A 6,409-nucleotide genomic window follows, 5' to 3' on the forward strand; every position below is an offset into this window, starting at 1 on the left:
AGGGAAGAAATAGCTGAGGCATTAGCAGATAACTTTGCATCTTCTTTGACCGTAGGTGAGGTTCCAGAGGACTGGAGATTAGCTAATAAAAAGAACAAAGAACAAGAACAAAGAAAATTACAGCACAGGAACAGGTCCTTCGGCCCTCCAAGCCTGCACTGACATGCTGCCCGTCAAAACTAATACCGCCTATCATTCTAGGAACCGTATCCCTCTATTCCCATCCTATTCATATATTTCTCAAGACTCCCTTTAAAAGTCACTATAGTATCTGCTTCCACTACCTCCTCTGGTAGTGAGCTTCAGGCACCCACCACCCTCTGTGTAAAAAACTTGCCTCGTACATCACCTTTAAACCTTGCCGCTCGCACCTTAAACTCATGGCCCCTGGTAACTGATTCTTCCACCCTGGGAAAAAGCTTCTGACTGTCCAGTCTGTCCATGCCCTTTATAATCTTGCAGACCTCTATCAGGTCCCTCCTCAACCTCTGTCGTTCCAGTGAGAACAACCCAGGTTTCTCCAACCTCTCCTCATAGTTAATGCCCTCCATAGCAGGCAACATCCTGGTAAATCTTTTCTGTACCCTCTCCAAAGCCATCACATCCTTCTGGTAGTGTGGCAACCAGAATTGAACACAATATTCCAAATGCGGCCTAACTAAGGTTTTATAAAGCTGCAGCATTACCTGCCAATTTTTAAACTCAATGCCCTGGACGATGAAGGCAAGCATGTCATATGCCTTGTTGACTACCTTCTGTGACCTGTGTACCTGTACACCCAGATCCCTCTGCCTATCAGACCCTTAAGAGTTCTGCCATTTACTGTATATTTTCCATCTGGATTAGACCTTCCAAAATGCATCACCTCACATTTTTCCAGATTAAACTCCATCTGCCATCTCTCTGCCCAAGTCACCAACCTATCTATATCCTGCGACGGTCCTCATCGCTATCCGCATTTCCACCAATCTTTGTGTCATCAGCAAACTTACTAATCATACCAGTTACATTCTCTTCCAAATCATTTATATATATTACAAACAGCAAAGGTCCCAACACTGATCCCTGAGGAACGCCACTAGTCACAGCCCTCTATTCAGAAACACACCCTTCCACTGCTCCCCTCTGTCTTCTTTGACTGAGCCAGTTTCTTTTTATCCATTTTTCAAGCTCACCTCTGACCTTGTGCAACCTTACCTTCTGTATTAGCCTGCCATGAGGGACCTTGTCAAAGGGCTTATTGAAGTTCATGTAGACAACATCCACTGCCCTACACTCATAGATCATAGAATCCCTACAGTGTGGAAACAGGCCCTTCAGCCCAACAAGTCCACACCGACTCTCAGAGCATCCCACCCAGACCTATCCCCCTATAACCCACCTAATCTATACATCCCTCAACAATATGGGTAATTTAGCATGGCCAATCCACCTAGCCTGCACATCTTTGGACTGTGGGAAGAAACCAGAGCACCTGGAGGAAACCCGCACAGACACGGGGAGAACGTGCAAACACCACACAGACAGTCACCCAAGGGTGGAATTGAACCTGTTCTATCCACTGTGCTAACCACTGAGCCACTGTGCCGCCCCTCTTCATCACTTCCTCAAAAAACTCAACCAAGTTAGTGAGACATGACCTCCCCTTCGCAAAACCATGTTCCCTCTTGCTAACACACCCAGTGATTTCCAGGTGGGAGTAAATCCTGTCTCGAAGAATCCTCTCCAATAATTTCCCTACCACTGACTTAAGGCTCACTGGCCTGTAATTAGCTGGATTATCCTTGCCACCTTTCTTAAACAAAGGAACAACATTGGCTATTCTATGTTCCCTTGTTTTAGAAAGGAAGCAGGGATAATCCAGGAAATTATAGGCCGGTGAGGCTGACATCTGTGGTGGGGAAGCTCTTGGAGAAGATACTGAGGGACAGGATATATGCACATTTGGAAGAAATGGACTAGTTGGCAACAGGCAGCATGGTTTCGTACGGGGAAGGTCATGTCTCACCAACCTGATTGAATTTTTTAAAGAGGTGACAAAGATAATTGATAAGGGAAGAGCTGTGCCAAGTAGTTTATATGGACTTTAATAAGGCATTTGATAAAGTTCCACATGGCAGATTGGTTCAGAAACTAAAATCACATGGGATTTGGGGTAGGCTGGCTGGATGAATACAAAACTGGTTTGGTCATAGAACACCGAGGGTAGCAGTGGAAGGGTGTTTTTCAGAATGGAGACTGGTAACTAGTGGTGTTCCACAGGGATCAGTCTTGGGTCCTCTGTTGTTTGTAGTATATGTAAATGATCTGGAGGAAAATGTGGGTGGTCTGATTATTAAGTTTGCAGATGACATGAAGATTGGCGGAGTTGCTGATAATGCTAATGATTATGAAAGTATACAACAGGATATAGATAGATAGGTGACTTGGGCGCAGAAATGGCAGATGGAATTTAATCCAGACAAATGCAAGGTGATGCATTTTGGAGGATCAAATTTAGGTGTGAATTTTATTGTAAATGGCAGAACATTAACATACAAATGGATCTGGGCGTGCAGGTCCACAGTTCCCTAAAAGTGGCAACACATGTAGCCAAAGTGATTAAGAAGGCATATGGCATGCTTGGTTTCATCGGCCAGGGCATGGAGTACAAGAGCTGGCAAACTATTTTGCAGCTATATAACACCCTTGTTAGGCCGTATTTGGAGTATTGTGTGCTGTTTGGGTCGCCACATTACCAGAAGGATGAGAAAGCTTTGGAGACAGTACAGAGAAGGTTCACCAGGATGTTGCCCAGTCTCGAGGGCATTGGCAATGAGGAAAGATTAAAAAGACTAGAATTGTTTTCACTGGAAAGGCAGAGTCTGAGAGGAGGCTGATAGAGGTCCACAAAATTATGAGAAGTGTGAATAGGGTGGATAGTCAAAGGTTTTTTCCCAGGGTTTAAGTTTCACTTACAAGGGGGCACAGGTTCAAAGTGAGAGGTCAACAGTTTAAGGGAGTTGTGCAAGGAAGGTTTTTCATGCAGAGGGTGGTCGGAGCCTGGAATGCACTGCCGGAGGAGGTGGTGGAAGCAGGCGTGTTGGCGATATTTAAGAGGTGTCTGGATGGTTACATGAATAGGGAGGGAATAGAGGGGTTTGGATTGAATAAGGGCAGAAGGTTTATTTTTTAGTTTAGTCAAGGCATGATGATTGGCACAGGCTTGGAGGGCCAAATGGCCTGTTCCTGTCCCATACTTCTATTTGTTCTTTTTAAACAACTATCCAACAATTTCGAGGTCACTATTATGTGCTTTTAGTCAAGATTTGTTTATTCAGTTTAAATTCCTTAATTCTTGTGGTGGGGCTGAACTCATGTCCTCAGATCATTAATCCTGGCCTCAGAATTACTAATGCAGTTACATTTCTTCATTATTTCTCTCCATCACTTTTAAACAAACCTCTATCCAGCATTTTTCTATGCTAATACTGCCTCCTTGTGCCCTGGCCTCTTAATCTATCTGAGTGGTGGGAAGTTCCCTCTCTTCAACACAAATGGTAGTTAAGAAAGAACATTTTCTGCCCTTCTATGCTTAATCTTTGCAATTCAAAAAAATCTCAGTGTTTGTAATGAGATTTTAATCTATTGTTTTCATTTTTAATCAGGTTTTCATGTTTTTAACTAAGCTGAAATTCATAGAGTCACAGAGATGTACAGCACAAAAACAGACCTTTCATTCCAACTCGTCCATGCCGACCAGATATACTGAATTAATCTTAAGTCATCTTGAGTTCTGAGGAAGGGTCACTGGACCCGAAACGTTAACTCTGTTTTCTCCTCCACAGATGCTGCCAGACCTGCTGAGCTTTTCCAGCAACTTTGATTTTGTTCCTGATTTACAGCATCCGCAGTTCTATTGGTTTTTAATCTGAAGTCATCTCTATTTAGTTTGCACACACTTATAATTGGTTACAGCTTCGCCTTCTAACATGTAATTTCTGCAATAACTTGTTGTGCAGATGAGCTTTCAAAGTTTTGGAATATTTTTCTCATGTATGTATCAGACATTGAGGCACATCTTCAGCTTCATGTCCATTGTGTCAACATGGGAAAACATATTCAGCTCAAGCTGCTTTGTTCAATTTCAAAAGCCTTGAAACACAACAGGAGTTTGCCCATTTAATACCTTCAGCCAGTTCTACCACTCAGTGAGATCATGGCTAATCAATTTCTCCTTTAAAATATGACCTCATATTTTATTTAATAAACTATTTCCATGAAGCAGAGGATACTTTATCACAAGTGACTATTGTAATAACATTTAAAGAGGAATTGACAAACTTTTGTGAAGAGAGAATATGAAAGGATTTGGGGAAATGGGATAAGCTTAGTTAAATGCAAAGAACTGCTATTGGTCCAAGTGAGATGCAGTAAATGCTAAATTCTTTACTCACATTTCTAAAATTATTTGTTGTTGCTGACGTTTAATACTGGGTGTATTTTATGGGGAACCCCAGGTTTCACAGGCCAATCCCACACATCATATTGGACTTGAAGCATTAAATTTGTTCCTCTCTCCATAGATGCGGGCTGTCCCGCACTTTCGTGTTTTAATTTTGGATCTCCGCATCTCCTTCAACCCAACTCCACCACTGAATAAGATCATGATTATTCTGATTATTCCACATTTCTGCTGAACCCCAATAACCTTTCACTCCCTTGCTTTTCAAGAATCTATCTACCTTTGCCTTAAAAATAAGCAAAGACTTTTTCTACTGCCTTTCAAGAAGGGGATTTCCAAAGACACACTACCCATTTTGAGAAAAGTAATTCCCCTCATCTCCAGCTTAAATGGATGACCCCTTATTTTTAAACTTCTGGTTCCTGATTCTCCCACAGGGGGAAAGAACCTCTTCCCATCCACCTTGTCAAATCCCATCAGGATCTTATGTGCTTCGGACTTTGGGTATATGATAAAATAAGGCATGCATCAAGTAAATCGAACAAACTTTGCGTTTCTTAAAGAGTTGGCACTAAACAAGCACCTCTGCTATCTGCTCAGGTCTCATTGGAGAAATGACCAACCTTTTAATTATATTTCAATTTCATATGGCTTTAGTCTAGTTTATCATTACTGGGCCCTGATTTTAGTTTAAATGTACATCAGGAAAGCTAAGGTCTGCTGCTGCTTACCTTATATTCAGAATATTCAAGCTTCTAGTTAATAAAACATGAATCTGCAAATTCTTCGTGTGATACCCCTAGCCAGGAGCAACAAATTTCCTCCTTATCAAACATTCCTGTCCAGTCGCTTCTCATACAGAACACCTGAGAGACCATATTATCTCTTTTATTAATATTCTCCTTCATTATTTTTCCACAGGCCTCAAAGCTGTGTTGAATGAACAATGTGCAATGGAAGAATTTTCAGCCTCATGAGGATAGCTTGACTGAAGACGTATGAGGTGCTGAATCCAGATTGGCTCACATGGTTGCAGCCTCCATCTAGAATGTGATTTTCAGGGATATAACTGGGCTTTGTGCTGAAATAAGTCTTCAGTAGTTTATACAATGGAAAAAGACTCTAAGACCATCAGACATAGGAGCAAAAGTCGGCCATTCAGCCCATCAAGTCTCTTCGGTTATTCAATGAGATTATGACTGACCTAATAATTTTCAACTCCATCTTGCTGCCTTTTCATCATAATCCTTGATTCATTTATGGTTGACCTTCAGCCAGTAGGAAACCGATAGGTAACCCTTGTTTGTAAAATTAATTACTGCAGAACCTTACCTGTTAGAAAAGGAAGATCTTGGTTTTGACTCCCAAATTCAATCTGGTAAATTTGTCAGGTCAGAGGGAGAAGTGGTACAATCAGCTTTAAGGACACTGGGTTAGGCTTTCATTTTGATTAGATTCAGTGATCACTGCTGTAACATTTTCATGTTAGAAGAGGACAGGAATTGGTTTCATTGTAATCTGTCAATGGTAAAACTGTCAGCCATGCCTCCCTTTCAAAGTTAACATCAGAAGATTGACCTCTTAGGCTAAGTGCCAGAAGGAAATCATAAACTGGTCAGTACTTCAGCTAATAGTAAACTTCCTTCTGGAGAATACACATTTTTTAAAGTTATATTACCAAACAACAATTGTAGAAAAGAAAGCTTGTTTTTTAGTAAATTGGATCTCTTTGTAGAAACTCATTATCTCAAATTATTTTTCTTTAAATGTGTTTTTTTTCTACGAACAAGTCAATTTAGTATTGCTTCTGAAATGTTTAATACATCATATGATGAAACTCTCACCTCTGCTATGCATGGATTTGATATAAACTGAAGTTGAGGCAGTGGCGAACAAATTCTTAGTAAAAATGTGAGCTCAAATTTAGCTGTGACCCATTTGGCATTAATTGGACAATGTGAATGA

The 6,409-nt window shown here is 41.1% G+C and overlaps 1 long non-coding RNA gene across 1 annotated transcript in view; it reads left to right on the forward strand.

The window, feature by feature from the left end:
• The window catches only part of LOC125486811, a 54,280-nt gene extending 48,139 nt beyond the window's left edge, over positions 1 to 6,141 (forward strand). Inside the window, exon 3 of the long non-coding RNA XR_007265440.1 lies at positions 5,366 to 6,141. This is a non-coding gene — a long non-coding RNA (uncharacterized LOC125486811). The remainder of the gene's footprint in view (positions 1 to 5,365) is intronic.
• Positions 6,142 to 6,409: the final 268 nt, after the last annotated feature.

The sequence above is a fragment of the Rhincodon typus genome, chromosome 33, assembly GCF_021869965.1.
Source record: "Rhincodon typus isolate 14 chromosome 33, sRhiTyp1.1, whole genome shotgun sequence".
NCBI classification, from domain to species: domain Eukaryota; kingdom Metazoa; phylum Chordata; class Chondrichthyes; order Orectolobiformes; family Rhincodontidae; genus Rhincodon; species Rhincodon typus.